Source organism: Macaca mulatta, chromosome 14, assembly GCF_049350105.2.
Source record: "Macaca mulatta isolate MMU2019108-1 chromosome 14, T2T-MMU8v2.0, whole genome shotgun sequence".
NCBI classification, from domain to species: Eukaryota; Metazoa; Chordata; class Mammalia; order Primates; family Cercopithecidae; genus Macaca; species Macaca mulatta.
In genome coordinates this window covers 27,138,745-27,155,643 of record NC_133419.1, presented here as the reverse complement: position 1 = coordinate 27,155,643, position 16,899 = coordinate 27,138,745, and the positions used below count along the sequence as shown (strand labels likewise).

Sequence of the window (16,899 nt, the reverse complement as noted above, 5' to 3'; positions counted from 1 at the left end):
ACTGGCATATTAACCTTCACTGTTAAATTTTAGGGTATTGGGGGTTTTTTGGGATAGAAAGCAGGAATAGTAATTGAGGGAAGACCAGAGGTGTCTGAGGCCCTCAAAATGTTTTATGCATTAACCTCTTTTGAGGTTTCACAAGTGTGCATGTTTGGATAATTTATGAATACTTATAGTTATGTTCTGTGTCCTTTTTATGTGTGTAAAAAATAAAATGTACTTAAAGTAAAAACTTTGGCATGAATGTATAATGTCATAAAATGTCAAGAAATACAAATAAGTAGTGATTAGTCTTTAAGTTGTCATTGTTACTCAGAGAATCATTGCAGGAATTCTTAAAAGCCAAATCGCCTGAATTCTAATAGATTGAAGTTTCTCTTAGTTTTGTGCTTAATAATTCACTCTAAGTTAAGAGCAAGAACATTGCTTAATATTTTTTAAAGTTATTCCACTTAATGCACAAAGCAGCTTTATAATGGATTCCCTCAGCAATTTATGCTAAACCAATCCCTAACTATTCTTTAGAAAGGAATTATTCAAATGTTTATCCGATGCATTTTCAAACAGTTTGTTAACTTTATTAGTGTCTTTGCTGAAGATTCAAAAATGTCTAAATATGTGGATTTTCTCTATTGAATATTTATCTTGTATATTTATTTATAGCACTTACCCCTCCATATTCTCATTCATCTAGTACCTGACTGTAGAATGAGCTCCTACATGCCCAGAAATAAGCCTAATTTGACTGTGTCAATCCAGTATCCAATATTTGTGACACACGCACGTATGCAAACCTTATATTTTGAAAGAATCAGTGTTGAATGGTATCTAATTGGTTTGGATTCAGGTTGATAATAATATTTCTAATAAACTCAAATGTATTCTTTGATACTAAAGATTTGAAAAGTCCATCTACTACTTAAAAGCCAAAGCAAAAATATCCCATGTGTCAGAGTCACTTGGTAGTGCAGCTCATACCTAGCATAGAATGGAGCTATCATTTTCTTCTATACTAAAAATGCATTCTAGAAGTGCCATTTGAAGAAAAGCAAGAAAGCTAGCTTATATATAAGCTTAATGTTTAATTTCTATTTATGAAAAACAATAAGTAACATGAATTATTAATTGTCCTTGTGGTAAATATTTTTAGAGTATATTATAAACTGAAAGCTGTAAAAACTTTAATAAAGGACTTTTACATAAATTGTGGGTATACATTATACATGAATAAATACATAAACACTATACATCATGGGAAATTTTCGTATAACACATTATGACAAGTACTCCTCATTTCAACATAGCAAAGCATGCATTAGTCTATCTCAGAAGATAATAAGTTTAAGACTCAGATGGGCCTTTTTTTTTTTTAATCAGGGGGAAGCCAGGGGCGAATGCTGACTTTATGCCTGACCCTTCACCACGGGCTTTTATACAATGTTTTGTCTAATTATACATTCATTCACTTCACATACATTCACAGATCTATGAGTCTTACCACTCCTCTAGTTTTACTAGTAAGAAAAATGATACTATAAGATTGATTTATAATCAGACCAAACAGGGTTCAAATTTCTATCTTCATTGCTATTACTAGATACTTAAGCTCTTATAAGTTTATTATTTTATAGATGTAATAATATATTTGATCAACACATTAGATTTTTGTGATAATTAAAGGAAATAATGAAAAAATTGGGGTAGCAGCGTACATGACACATAGTGTTTAATAAATGTTATTTTGCAAATAATAATAATAATTTGTAGTTTCCATTTGAACAAAACACCATTACTGAGGAATCTTTGAGATGTGGATTTTTGGAGTACTCTTTAAAATTCAATTTGTGTAAATAAAACCCAATTATTTTTCTATTTTCCTTAGCTAAATTACACATACTAATGCAGGCTTACTTTTTAAAAATTTCTACACTGAAGACTAAGACATGTTTTAAATTTATACTTTAAACTCTATTAAAAAGAATACAACAATGGTTAATGTAGTTTTAATTCATTTATCTGGTCAAGAATTACTTATAACTTTGAAAAAATTGACTGCACTAGCAAAAATCATAAAATCTTAAAAAAATTAGGATAGATAACAAAAAATAACCAAAATACTGTCTGAGTAAGAGACTCATTTTTTTGCTTAAATATGTTCACACTATACACATATATTTGTAGAGAATCAATTTTTTGCTTAAATATATTCACACTATATATATTAAAGTAAATGTTTACGTTTAAAGAAGATTGTTTCTTCTTTCTTAAAATATTTCTTTTGGTATTTGTGAGAATTGTTATAGTGTTTTTTTAGTGGCCTGCAATTGTTTATTATCATTTATACTCCTTAATACTTCTAAAGCTACATATGATTGTGACAGAGACAGTTTAAGAAATATATCTTCATTCCACCCCTGGTTTACCTGAGAGAGCAAAATATTTTTCATTTTTATGGAAAACCAGCCATCAGAGCTTGGATCAAAAATGGTGTGGGTAGTTATCTCTTGATAATTCCTGATACTACCAGATAATTATGTGAAATTAACAGCTTTTAATCACTAATGAACTGTGGGCTTTAATTAAATTGGAAAGCTAGAATTAAGACACATTCTGACATTGTTTTGTTCCCTAAGTCAGTCAGATTCCTTCAAATACTTTTGAAAATGAATGTTCAAGGCTTTGGAAATCGTGATGTTGAGATATTAAGTCTCATTTCATTCCCTAAAAACGTAAAAAGGTTTAAAGCGTCTCTCTTTTCTCTAAAGACAAATAATCTCAAGATAAATTTTAGCCCATTATCTCAAACTATTTTCAGAATGAAAATGGAGGAAGTTAAAGATAAAAGTAGGGGTTTGGGAATTAGTTTATTGGCACATTGTTTTCATTCATTAGTTAAATTATTTAAAGATTGTGAAAAAGTAAAAGCAACCTCTAATTTTTTGAGCATCTCCTAGCTAAAATTCAAATTCCATGTGCCTCATATTACCTAATGTAATCTTACGTATAGCTAACATGTACTGAAAGCTTACTCTGTGCAAGGAACAAGGCTAAGCACTTCGCACACCTAATGGTATTTAATCTTTACAACAACCCTGTGGAATAGATACTCTGTTCTACTCTTATTTTATATCTGAGAAAACTAAGTCTTATAAATATCAAATAACTCTCTGAAAATGTCACATGTCTGAACTCTTGTCTGTTTCTCTATATTGCCTAGTTGGGAAGTAGCTATTGGGTTCCTTTCTTTTAAAAGCACAGAAACTGAGTCTTTAGAAAAAGCAAGAACAAAAATCTAAGGTGACGTAGCCCTCTATAATGGTGCATCCAAGATAAAATTTATTTTCCGTTTGGTTCCCAAATCTCTCCATACCACCCTACTATCAAAAAAACAATGACAAGGAAATAGCCTGGGTCAGGAGATATTTTACTCACTCGTTCATAGCATCTATGTTTCCAAAAGAAACAAGATGTGAGTCACATAGCATACTAAGGCACTTCAAAATTGTGTGTGATAAAAAAATTGTCAGTTATATTCACCGACTTTACCAAGATAGAGGATAAGCATATACATTTGAAGATTTGTATTAGTAGGGTTAAAATAAAACACATTTTAGGAAAAGGAAAAGGAAACTAAAGAAAAAATTTAGTAGGTCCACCTTAATCAATATTCATCTATTCAGGTGATTTACATTCCTTATCCCTGGATTTTTCATGAAATTGTCAAATTAATAGATGAATTCTAATTCGGACCAAGCTTTCAGAAAAAGTATAGAAGACAAAAGAGAAGCTGACTTGTAATTCCACCAATCTCTCTTTCTTTTTTTCTTTTCTTTTCTTTTCTTTTTTTTTTTTTTTGAGATGGAGTCTTGCTTTATCACCCAAGCTAGAGTGCAGTAGCACGATCTTGGCTCACTGCAACCTCCACCTCCCGAGTTTAAGCCTTTCTTCTGTCTCAGCCTCCCAAGTAGCTGGGATTACAGGCACCTGCCACCATACCTGGCTAATTTTTGCATTTTTAGTAGAGATGCGGTTTCACCATGTTGGCCAGGCTGATCTCAAACTCCTAACCTCCAATGATCCACATGCCTCAGTCTCCCAAAGTGCTGAGATTACAAGCTTGAGCCACAGCGCCCGGACAAAAGTCTCATTTTTATTACACTTAAATGATGGTGCTTGACTAGAAATACTTAGTATTTGTTTAGGTTTTACCATTTCAGAATTGAAGTATTTAATTTAAATAACAGAAAAGCAGAAAGAAAAAAACAGTGTATGTGAAATGGATTTTGGCTGTGATGTTTATTTTTGTGTGTCAACTTGACTTAGCCATTTGGTGCCCAGATACTTGGTCAAATATTATCCTGGGTGTGTCTGTGAGGATCTCTATGAGGGAGATTAACATTTGAATTTGTAAACTGAGTAAGATTGCCCTCCCCAATATGGATGAGCCTCAGCTAATCAAGGAAAGGCCTGAATAGAACCACAAGGTTGACCTTCCCTTTCATAAAAGGAAACTCTTCCTCCTGACTGCCTTGAGCTGAAACATTAGTTCGTTCTTTCTTTTGATTCAAACTGAAGCATCAGTTCACTAGTCCTCAGCTTGATGTCTTTCAGACTGAAATGATACCATTGTCTTTCCTGGTTCTCAGGCTTTCAAGTTTGTTGTACTAGAAGTATACCATGAGTCCCCCGTTTGTCCCCCGTTTGCTGACTGCAGATCTGACCTCTCAGCCTCCATAATCACTTGAGCCAATTTTTGTAAGTGAGCCAGTCATATGTACATATGTATCTGCAAATATATACATATGTATCCACACACATGTATCCTATCAGTTCTTTTTCTCTGGAGAACCCTAACACAGTGGCCATGTAAAAATTTCTTTTGCTTTTCCAATCATATATGATAATCTTCTATGGTGCTTTATTAAGTATATGCTCTCCTTAGATATTCTTTATAAAAATGTATGTGTTCTCTAGATAAATTATATGCTTATTTGTATATGTGAGCAGATGTTAATATATGTATTTATAAAGGTATAAAACAGCCTCATATAAAGTAGATAGTCAATTTTTTTTTAGTATTCATTTATTTTTCTTTTTGAACCAACTTTAATAGGGTATAATTTATATATAAATAAATACATTTATTTTAAGTGTACCCGAGGAGCTTAAGCTATTGTATACCCTCATGCAACTACCACCACAATCAGGGTCAAGAAAATTCCCACTACTACAGAAAGTTCCTTCCAATCTCTTTGGTCATAATCAAACCACACAGTTAAACACATTTGTATTTCTACACTGATGTATATGAATATTGACATTAAATGGTATAAAGAATATTAATGCCTATCTTAATACTGTATGCCATATTGGGGTAGATTTTTCTGCCATAAGCTTCCAGAAAACTTTTAAAAACATTTTGGATTTTGAAATTGTTAATAAGAAACTGTGGACCTGTTTTAAAAAGTTATATGATAATGAAAAGGATATAAAAGTGATAATTACTCCTAAATATACATGTTATTTGTTTGTATTAGAGACATCCTGGACTTATGACGAATAAACTTAAAAACAAAAAACTTTTTGAATAATCTTTGAAAGCTAACTTATTTTAAGAAAATTTATTAACTAGTGTATACTTTGTACCTAATAGTATACTTGGCACATAATAAGTACTCAGTAATACATTTTGTTTTGCTTTCTGATAATTCTTCCTCACTCATCCCTGTATACTCCTGTTTGTTAATTTAAGAAGCTCTAATTTTTTCTACTTGTTTAGTGTCTGGCAAATAATCTAGGACTGTGCTGTTCAATAATGTAGTCATTAGCCACATATGATTATTTAAATTTAAATTAATGGCTATTAAAATGAAAAAGCCATTTCCTTAGCCACACTAGTCACATTGAGATGCCTGACAGCCACAAGTGGCTCATGGCTACTCTATCAGACGCGAATATTCTTAAATAAATCCTACACATAAACTTTTTCCTAAAATTATTTTTGCTTATATCTGTTTGTTTTAAAAAACGAAAGAGAAAGAAAAAGAAAATGAACTTATTTTGGAAGTGATCTCAGCCAGTTCCCAGAGAATAGCTGGAAGGGTCTAACTTCATTTTAGAGAGATGATGATTAAGTAACTTGCCCAAGGTCACAAACCTACAGTGGGGTGGAGTTGAGATCAGTCTCTAGATGGCCTAAGGTAACTCCATACTCCCTTGGATTACACCATGCTGTCTCTCAATTTTTACAAGTTCAAGCTCTTAGAGGGTTTCTATGTGCTTGTTTGTTTTGTTTCTTTTTTTGTCACTTTGTAAGATTTTGGGCTATGGCAACAGCTGCTACAGTGATGCTCCTTGCTTGCCAGTTATCTGGGATGGCTGGCCATGTAAATGATGGTTGATTATCCTGTTGGCACAGTTTTGTGCTTCTAACATCTTTGCCATATGGTCGTGCTTTCCCATTGGAAAATCTGACTCGTTTGTAAACTGATTTCCTCAAGAGCAGAGACCATGACTCCTGCTTCTTTGACATTTATTTTGGGCCTAGGAGAGTGCACTCAAGAGCAGGAGCTTGATGAACATAATCGGGATTCAGACCCCTCCACTCATCCTTCTGTCTAGCTAGCAATAATGTTCCTGTATTAGCTTCTACTGCTACTGTACCACAAATTTACTAGTTTGGAACAATGCAAACACAGTATCTTCCAGTTCTGGAAGTCAGGAGTCTGAAATGGCTCTTACTGAGCTAAAAGCAAGGGGTCACCAGGCCTGCATTTTTCCTAGTGGCTCTGTGGAAGAATTTGTGTTCTTGCCTTTCCCATCTTTTAGAGGCACACCACAGTCCTTGCCTTTCTGTCTTCCAAGCCATATATGGTAAAGTGAGTCTTTCTCACATCACATCACTCTTGACACTCTGCTTCCTTCTGTCACCTGCTGTGACTCCGACTCACCCTCCTCTCTCAAAGTACACAGCAATTACATTTATATTTACCAGATAACCCAGGACAATCTTATAATAAGATCTACTAATTAGAAACCTTAATTCTATCGATAGCTTTAATTCGCCCTTGCTATATAACATATTCACAAATCTGAGGATATGGGTGTGGACATCTTGGGGATCTGTTCTGCTTATCACAATTCCTTTTATCATTTGGTAGTTTCTTCCTTACATATATTTCTCCACTATCCAAGTGTGACCTTTTTGAGCATAATGTTCTATCCTATCTGTTTTACACACATCCATCCTCACATGGTTCCTACAACATAAAATATATAAAATACATATTCAATATAAAAATGGAAGCATAGGCCAGGCACAGTGGCTCATGCCTATAATCCTAGAAGTTTGGGAAGCTGAGATGGCAGATCACCTGAGGTCAGGAGTTTGAGACCAGCCTGACCAACATGACAAAACTCCACTCTACTAAAACTACAAAATTAGCTGGGTGTGGTGGTGCACATCTGTAATCCCAGCTACTTGGGAGGCTGAGGCAGGAGAATCACTTAAACCCAGCAGGCGAAGTTTGCAGTGAGCCAAGATTGTGTCATTGCACTCCAGCCTGGCAACCAAAAGCAAAACTCTGTCTCAAAAAGAAAAAGAAAAAAGAAAAGTGAAAGCATAAAGAAATATGCTGCTTAAAATGTGTCTTATCTGGAAACAGAAACATACTTTACATGTAAACATCTTTCTATTTATTCAACAAATGTCTTGAGTTCTTACCATATACCCAGATCTCTTCTAGGTTGTTGGAGAAAATAATAGAAATCCTTGAATTTAGGTTCCAGTGGTTGGTGTTGAAAGTAAAGCTTGGAGTCACAAAGAAAAAGAGCTCTTAAACAAATAATTTCTCAGCAAAGCAAATTTACTTCTGCAGAAGGGTGTTTCTTGCAGGTCTGGTCTCCCTGAGAGCACAACGAACAAAAGAGGGAAAGGTTTTTTATTTCTAATGCAGCTTGTCCCTGCTACTGTGTCCTGCCTCCATTGGCTGGAGTTGGACTGCACAATTTAACCGGAATCTGAATGGCTAACTTGAAAAGTGCAGGAATGTAGTTACACTGGTGGGAAGGACAGTTTCTGCAGGAAGGGTCGTTGCCACAGGAGGGGCAATTTACAGAGTGAGTAACAGATGTGGGCTTTGTAGATAAGGACTGGTGGGAGAGTTGTTTACTGAAACCAAGACAGGGAGGGATAGAGAGCAAGGAAGTTTGGCCTTGAAAGTAGAGAACAAAGAACAAGGAAACTAAACAAGCTAAACCTTTGAAGAGGTACTTTTTCTTGTATCTGACAACTCCCCCCTTTTAAATGTTTATAAGTATTCCTCTTCAAACCTTTTTAACATATCTTGACTTTGTTGTTTTGCTTGACCTTTTAAAAGAAAAAGTTGATTTGAATAGGGAGGCGGGGGAATTATGGGAGTTTTTGGTGAGAGCTATTTCGATACGTTTTTGTATTAATCCCCTGGCGCAGAGTATGATACAGTATCCTATGAGAACAAATACACCTATGACAATTGCAAGAGATGTTAGTACTGAAGACTGAGCCCTTTCCATTTACTGAAACACCTTTTCATAAAACTTGTGAAGGGGTCATTTATCCCAGAATTTTTGGCCAGTTTATTTGATAGTGAGCTGAGACTTTGTTAAGTTTTGGTAATTGTTCCATCAGGGGCTGTGTTGTTGGAGATAAATGTACAACATTGGATTTTGGTCATAACACAGACTCCACCTTTTTTTTGCTAGTATCATGTTTAATGCTATTTTGTTTCCCCAAGCCATTTGACTGTTGGGCTTTAATGGTTCAGCTATTCCTTTAATAGCATCCCTGGCATAATTAACAAATCATTGTTGATTGTAACATATGTAATTTATCCAATCTACATTTATATTTCTTGTTGTACTTAAACCCTGTAGCTATTTGATTTTGAACTTTAAATTCATTTGGTACCTCTCGTGGGACTCCAATAGCATTTGTGTAAACATGAGGGTTAAAAGATCTGGGTGGAGTGCTTCTTCTAACTCAATCTTGAATTTTTTGCTTACTGTGTTGGAGGAATTCCAGGGTGAAAGGGATGGCCAATTGGACTAGAGTGTAAGTGCTGCTCCAGTTATTTGGCAGATAACTCAATGGTAGTTTCCCATAATACTACCATACGTCTGTTTGGGAGTGAACAAGGACAGATTGACTGGTAAGCTTTCGGAAAGGCTTAGTTTCATTGAACCCTTTTAGGTCTCCAAGAGACATCAATTTCTCCCCCTACCATAAGAGACACAAGGTAAAATTAACATCTGAGGCCGAAGGCTGGATGGCTCTTGGGTGCTGACCCACAAAGCCTTTGACTTCAGGGAATAGTAGTGAGAGAGTCTTGCACGCCTTACTGCCCCAGGCTTTGGGGTTTTGAAAGAGACTCACCATGCAGTTGATGCCCAATCAGTCAGAGGACCATCCAAGTGGGAAAGGGGCTATTTGAGCTTCTGGTCTGCCTCCTGCACAAGTGTAACCGTCACTTTTATTTAATGTATAAACCGTCACTTGTATTTATTTATATTTAATCCATTTCAACCAGTGATTTCTATCTTGGTATCTTGTTAGCACTGTCAAAGTTTGTTCTAAATCTGTAATTTCTACAATCTAGACTATGGCTTTGTTATTGGAAAGAATACCAGTTTGATCGAGACAAGGTTTTAGGGAAGAATAAAGGAAAGGGGGTGGAGGATCAATGAAGCACACTTCAAAATTTCCTATTGGGTCTGTCACGGAATGAAAATTAGCTCTTAGGCCATAGAAGCGACTTAGAGTGGAGTTAGTGTAGGTGGAGGTAGGGACAGAGTTGGAGATGTTACACTGCTGAAACTGACAATTAGAGGGAGTTACTTTTTTGGTAAAGTGGATTTAGGGTTTTAGATCAATGCAGCCTCCTCTTGGAGAGGTCCAGTCCTGATGTTTGGTGGTCCAGATTACATCTCCCCAGTCACAACAGAACCTCCATCCAGCGCTTAATGCACTTCTGATACAAGTGTGTCAGAAGTCTTATTTATTCTAGAGGGGCAGAGATACTTGTCAATAGAAGCTAGCCACCCCTGCAGCTTTTCTTACCTTAGTCCCAACCAAGAAATACTTCATTGCCCCCGCACTTTTCTTACCTTGGTCTGTGCACAGAGTTACCTGGTCTCTGAGTTATCTATTTGTAGGCCTTTTCTTCCGACCTTGCTGAGAATCCAGGTTTATTCATCATGCCAGATGGGTCTCAATCTCTTACCCCTGAGGCCACTGCAACGAGGCAGTGGGACATGTCTCCTCACAAGAGATGATCAGAGACCCCTCCCCAGAGGAGAATGGGATCCTGGGTGGGCCCCCAAAATTATTGAAAGTAAAACTCATAGTCACAAAGAAAATGAGTATTGAAACAAAGAATTTCTCAGCAAGGAAAATTTACTTCTGCAGAAGGGTGCTTCTTACAGTTCTGATCACCCCAAGAGCACACCAAACAAAAGAAGGAAGGGGTTTTTATTTCTAACGCAGCTTGTCCCTACTACTGTGTCCTGCCTCTATTGGCTGGAGTTGGACTGCACAATTTAAGCTGAACCCAAACCCAGTTGGCTAACTTGAAAAGTGCAGGAATGCGGTTACACTGGTGGGAAGGACAGTTTTGGCAGGAAGGGCTGTTGCGACAGGAGGGATAATTTACAGAGTGAGTAACAGATTTGGGCTCTGTAGATAAGGACCAGCAGGAGAGTTGTTTACTGAAACCAAGACAGGGAGGCACAGAGATAAAGGAAGTTTGGCCTTGAAAGTAGAGAACAAAGAACAAAGAAACTAAACAAGCTAAACTTTTGAAGAGAAACTTTTTCTTGTATCTGACACTTGGTAAAAGGCAACAAGTAATTAACAGAATAAATAGTATATTTATGGTTATGTAAGAAGGAGATACATGCTGTAAAAATGGGGTATAGAAAAAATGAGCACATGTCCACACAAAAACTTGCAAATTGAACATCATAACTTTATTGCTCATAATGTCCAGAAAGTGGAAACAACACAAATGTCCAACAATTAGTGAATGAGTAAACAAAAAATGAGGTATATCCATATAATGAAATACTCTTCAGCAATGAAAAGAAAATAATACTGATACATGATATAATGTGAATGAAACACAAAAACATCATGCTAAGTAAAAGAAACCACACAAAATTAGCCCCTTTTTAACACTGTATTTATATTAAATGTCCCAAAAAGAAAATCTATACAGATGGAAAATAAATTAGTAATTGCCTAGAGATGGGTTTGGGACAGGAAAATAACTGTAAAGGGGGATAAGTTTTCTTTGTAATGTTATTAAAATGTTTTCAAATTTGATAGTGTTCATAGTTGCACAACTCTGTACTAAAAATCATTGAATTGTGCACTTAGGTAAATTTTTGCCATTTAATTATACTGCAACCACCTTGTTAACTAAAAAATAATTTGAGGAAAGAAAATGTCTTAAGGGAAGGGTGATTGGGAGCATTGCCTGGGTGCAGGTGTAACTTCATTAAGGTAGTCAGATTTAACCTTACGAAGGAGGAGATAGTGATCAAAGTGTTGCTATCTGAGGAGTATGGATTCCAGCCTGAAACAAAACCTTATAAAATTTTTCTGAGGTTGGAGGGGATGTGGTGAGTTGCAAGAATACCAAGAAAGCAAATGTGACCTAAGCAGAATGAGTTGAGTAAATGAAGATGTGTTAGAGAGAGAAAGGATGGGGCACAGAGTGGGCAGGGCCTTGTAAGCCCCTGTAAGGGATTTGACATCAATTTGAATGAAATGAAAAAATGTGAGATTTTGAGATTAGGAGTGATCTGGATTCACTTCCACTTTTATGGTATATTCATGACTTCTCTGTTAATCAATCATTGGAGGAAGATAAGGGTGAACATAGGAGAAGCAAAGAGATAAGATGAGTAATTCAGTCATCCTATAAGAGAATTTAAGGTTTGGAACCAGGGAAGTAGCAGTGTATATAGTTAGAGGTCATCTGAATTTCTGTTGTGAGCATGTGCATTTTATTGCTAATGAAGAATCTTTTTGGCTTTATAGAAAGAACATGATGACATCAATTTCTTTTCACCTAAGAAGTTGGAATTGATTTTGCCATCCTGCTCTAGACTTTCAGACCATGAATTTTCTGGCACTGGATGATTTCCTTACCTTGACTTCTTCTTGGTTCTATAAAACAGCAGTGATGCACACTTAGGAGCCATTGTAGTGATGAAAAATGAAATAGGTATAAAAACATGAAATATTTTCAACTTTGATCAAATGTAATATATTTCAGGTAGTTGATCTGTTAGGTTCATGGGACAATCTGAAGAAAAACAAAACAAGGCAAAACTTTCAGATTTTAAATAATTTTCTGAATTCTTATATAAGCATAAATATTATAATTTGGTTTTCACTTAAAATAACTGTACATATTTATATTCTAAAATCATTGTAAATTTTAGGAAATGATATCTATTTCATAATTTCATATCGAGAAAATCTTTAGAAAGGTTAGTCAGTGGTTTCGTATTTAGGCAAAATTCAAATTGTTTTAGAATTATTTGAAAAAATAAAGTTGATCCTGCTGAAGTTTTTCAAACTTTAAAGAGCAATATTATGTTTAATAAAAAAGTGCATTCTGGAAAGTGTGTAAAAATAGATTTTTCTAGTTCTGTGAAGAATTTCATTGGTGGATTAATAGAAATAACATTGAACCTATCAATTGCTTTCAGAATAATGACCATTTTAGCAATATTAATTCTTCCTATCCATGAGCATGGAATGTTTTTCCATTTGTTTGTCTCATCCCTGATTTCTTTGAGCAGTTTTTTTGTAGTTCTCCTTGTAGGAATCTTTTAATTCCCTGGTTAGCTGTATTCCTAGGTATTTTATTCTTTTTATAAATATTGTGAATAAGATTGCATTCCTGATTTGGCTCTCAGTTTTGCTATTACTAGTTTATAGGAAAACCAGTGATTTTTGTACATTCATTTTGTATCTTGAGACTTCACTGAACTTTTTTATCAGCTGAAGGAGCTTTTGGGCTGAGACTTTGGGCTTTTCTTGATGTAGGGTTATGTTGTCTGCTAACAGGGATCGTTTGCGTTCCTATATTCCTATTTGGATGCCCTTTATTTCTTCTTCTGCCTGACTGGTCTGGCCAGGACTTCCAATAGTATATTGAATAGGAGTGGTGAGAGAGGGCATCCTTGTCTGGTGCCAGTTCTCAAGGGGAATGTTTCCAGCTTTTGCCTGTTCGGTATCATATCAGCAGTGGGTTTGTCTCTTATGATTTTGAGGCATGCACCTTCATTATCTAGTTTGTTGAGAGTTTTTAACATAAAGATATGTTAATTTTTATTGAAAGCCTCTTCTGCATCTATGGAGAAAATAATGTGGCTTTTGTCTTTAGTTCTGTTTAAGTGATGAATCACATTTATTGATTTGCATATGTTGAACCAACCTTGCATCCCAGGGATAAAGCCTCCTTGATTGTGGTAGTTAAATTTTTGATGTGCTCCAAGGTTTGGTTTGCCATATTATATTGATGATTCTTGGATTGATATTCATCAAGGATATTGGCCTGCAGTTTTCTTTCTTTCCTTTTTTTTTTTTTTTTTTTTTTGGTTGTTGTTTGCGTCTGCCAGGTTTTGGTATCAGGATTATGCTGGCCCTATAGAATGAGTTAAGGAAAAGTCACTCCTCCTTGATTTTTTGCAATAATTTCAGTAGGAATGGTACATGCTCTTCTTTGTAATTGAGCTGTGAATCTGTCTGGTTCTGGGCTTTGTGGAGTTGGTAGGCTATTTATTACTGATTCCATTTTGCACCCCATTATTGGTCTGTTCAGGGACTCAATTTTTTTCCTGGTTCAGTATTGGGAGAGTATGTGTATCCACTAATTTATTCATTTCTTCTAAATGTCCTAGTTCATATGTGTAGAGGTGCTCATAGTATTCTGATAGTTATTAATATTTCTGTCTGGTCAGTGGTATTATTCCCTTTGTCATTTCTAATTGTGTTTATTTTTATTTTCTCTCCTTTCTCCTTTATTAATCTAGTTAGCAGTCTACCTGTTTTATTAGTTTAAAAAAATCCTGCATTTGTTAATATTTTGAATGGTTTTTCATGCTGCACTCTATTTCACTTTACTTCTGATTTTTGTTATTTCTTCTCTTCTGCTAGCCTTTTGTTTTTGTTTTTTGTGTTTTTCAGATGTGATATTCCATTGTCAAATTGAGATCTTTCCAACTTTTTGATGCGGGTATTTGGTGCTATCAATTTTCCTCTTAACACTGTTTTAGCTGTCTCCCAGAGATTCTGGTATGTTTTGTCTTTGTTCTCATTTGTTTCAAAGAACTTCTTGATTTCTGCCTTAATTTCATTATTTATCCAAAAGTCACAGAGGAGCAGGTTTTTAAATTTCCACATAATTGTATGATTTAGAGCAAATTTCTTAGCCTTGACTTCTAATTTGACTGTTCTGTGGTCTGAGGGAGTGGTTGTTACTATTTCAGTTCTTTTGCATGTGCTAAGGAGTTTTTTATGTTCAACATTGTGATTGATGTTAGAGTATGGGCCACGTGGCAATGAGAGGAATGTGTATTCCGTTTTTGGGGGGTGGAGAGTTCTGTAGATGTCTGTCAGGTCCATTTGATCCCATGCTGAGAACCGGTCTTGAATATCTTTGTTAATTTTTTGTCGTGATGATCTGTTTAATACTATCAGTGGGGTGTTTAAGTCTCCTCTCCCACTATTATTGTGTGGGAGTCTAAGTCTCTTTGAAGGTCTCTGAGGACTTGCTTTATAAATTTAGATGTTCCTGTGTTAGTTGTACATATATATTTAGCATAGTTAGGTCTTCTTGTTGATTTAAACCCTTTACCATTATGTAATGCTGCCCCCTTTTTTAAAATATCTTTTTTTGTTGCAATCCTTGATTTCTGTTTTCCATTTGTGTGGTAGATTTTTCTTCATCTCTTTATCTTGAGCCTATGGTTGTCATTTCATATGACATAAGTCTCTTCAATATAGCATACCAATGGGTCCTGGTTTTTTATCCAGCTTGCCACTCTGTGCCTTTTAATTGGGGCTTTCAGCCCATTTACATTCAAGGTTAGTAGTAACATGAGAGGATTTGATGTAGTCATCATGATGTTAGCTGGTTATTATGCAGACTTGTTTGTGTAGTTGCTTTGTAGTGTTAATGGTCTGTGTACTTCAATGTGTTTTGTAGTGACTGGTAGTGGTCTTTCCTTCCCATATTTAGTGCTTCCTTCAGGAGCTCTTTTAAGATATGTCTATTGATAATGAATTATTTAGCATTTGCTTGTGTGACAGGAATCTTATTTTTACTTTGCTTATGAAGCTACTTTGGTGATACAAAATTCTGGGTTGGAATTTCTTTTCTTTAAGAATGTTGAATATTGACCTCCAGTCTCTTTTGGCTTATAAGGTTCTGCTGGAAATCCCAAAATATTACCCAAGGTTTTTCTCATTTCCCTCTTTAGTTTCCTCATTATTTATTTATTCATTTTTTTTTTTTTTGTATCTTGAATTTCCTTTGTTAGATGCATATACACTTATTTTTCTAATGTGCTTTGATGAATTTATTTTTTCTATCATTAGGAAATGTTCATTATTCTGAAGTCTATTTCAATATTACAGCCCAGGCTTTTAGAAAATTAATGTTCAAATGGTTTTCTACTAACTTTACTTTTATTTTTCAGTATTTTTCTTAAATGTTTCTTGTAGATAGCATATTGGTGGATCTTGCTTTCCTATCAATATGCTTCTATTTAAATTTACCATCTTTTTTTGATTATATATTTATACTATATGCTGTTTCTTTTTTCATTCATTTCATTTTAAACATTGTTTTACATTTTTCTTTCCCATTATTTTATCTTTTTTTCCTTCTAATTTCTTCTGCAACTCTAATGGTGTATATATGTAACCTCATTGATATTGGCTCACAAAGTTCAGGGTTTTTCATCCATTTTTTTGTATTGCATTTTAGATCATTTCTATTGCTATGTGGTCAAGTTCACCAATCTTTTCTGCTATGTATAATCAGCTGTTAATTTCAGTGGACTTTTAAAATTTTTAGATATTATATTTTTTACCTGTAAACATTCTGATTCTATTTACATAAATTACCTTTTGTATTAGACAATTTTCATGGCAATAAAGACATACCTGAGACTGGGTAATTTAAAAGGCAAGGGGTTGAATTGACTCAAAGTTCTGCATGACTGGGGAAACCTCTGGAAATTTACAATCATGGTGTAAGAGGAAGATGCACAACTTACATAATGGCAGATGAGAGAGAGTGAGCAAGAACAGGAAAACCTGATTTATAAAACCATCAGATCTTGTGAGAACTCACTCACTAAAATGAGAACCGCATGTAGGAATCTGCCCCCATGATTCAAACACCTCCTACTAGGCTTCTCCCTGAACACGTGGGGATATGGTAATTACAATTCAATATAAGGCTTGGGTGAAGACACAGCCAAACCTTATTATTCCACTCCTGTCCCCTTCCAAATCTTATCTCCTCACATTTCAAAACACAGTCATGCCTTCCCAAAGGTCCCTCAAAATCTCAACTCATTTCAGCATTAACCCAAAAGTCCAAGTCCAAAGTCTCATCCGAGACAAGGCAAGTCCCTTCTGCCTATGACCCTGTAAAATCAAAAGCAAGTTATTTCCTTTTAAGATACAACAGGGGTACAGGCATTGGATAAATGCTACCATTCCAAATGGAAGAAATTGGCCACAACAGAGGGGCTACAGGCCCCATGCAAGTTCAAAATCCAGCAAGGGAGACATCAAAATTTAAAGTTCCAAAGTCATCTCTTTTGATTCTA

At 35.2% G+C, this 16,899-nt stretch overlaps 1 long non-coding RNA gene across 2 annotated transcripts in view; it reads right to left on the bottom strand.

Annotated features, from left to right (window-relative positions):
* The window catches only part of LOC106993271 (uncharacterized), a 38,776-nt gene extending 28,297 nt beyond the window's left edge, over positions 1-10,479 (bottom strand). Inside the window, exons 1-2 of one of the 2 annotated variants that reach the window (XR_013404517.1) lie at positions 10,147-10,479; positions 7,727-7,908 (exon numbers count right to left, since the gene is read on the bottom strand). This is a non-coding gene — a long non-coding RNA (uncharacterized LOC106993271). Of the gene's footprint in view, positions 1-7,726; positions 8,121-10,146 lie in introns of those variants that run through there. The other variant, XR_013404516.1, reaches the window with a different exon arrangement.
* Between the last annotated feature and the right edge of the window lie 6,420 nt (positions 10,480-16,899).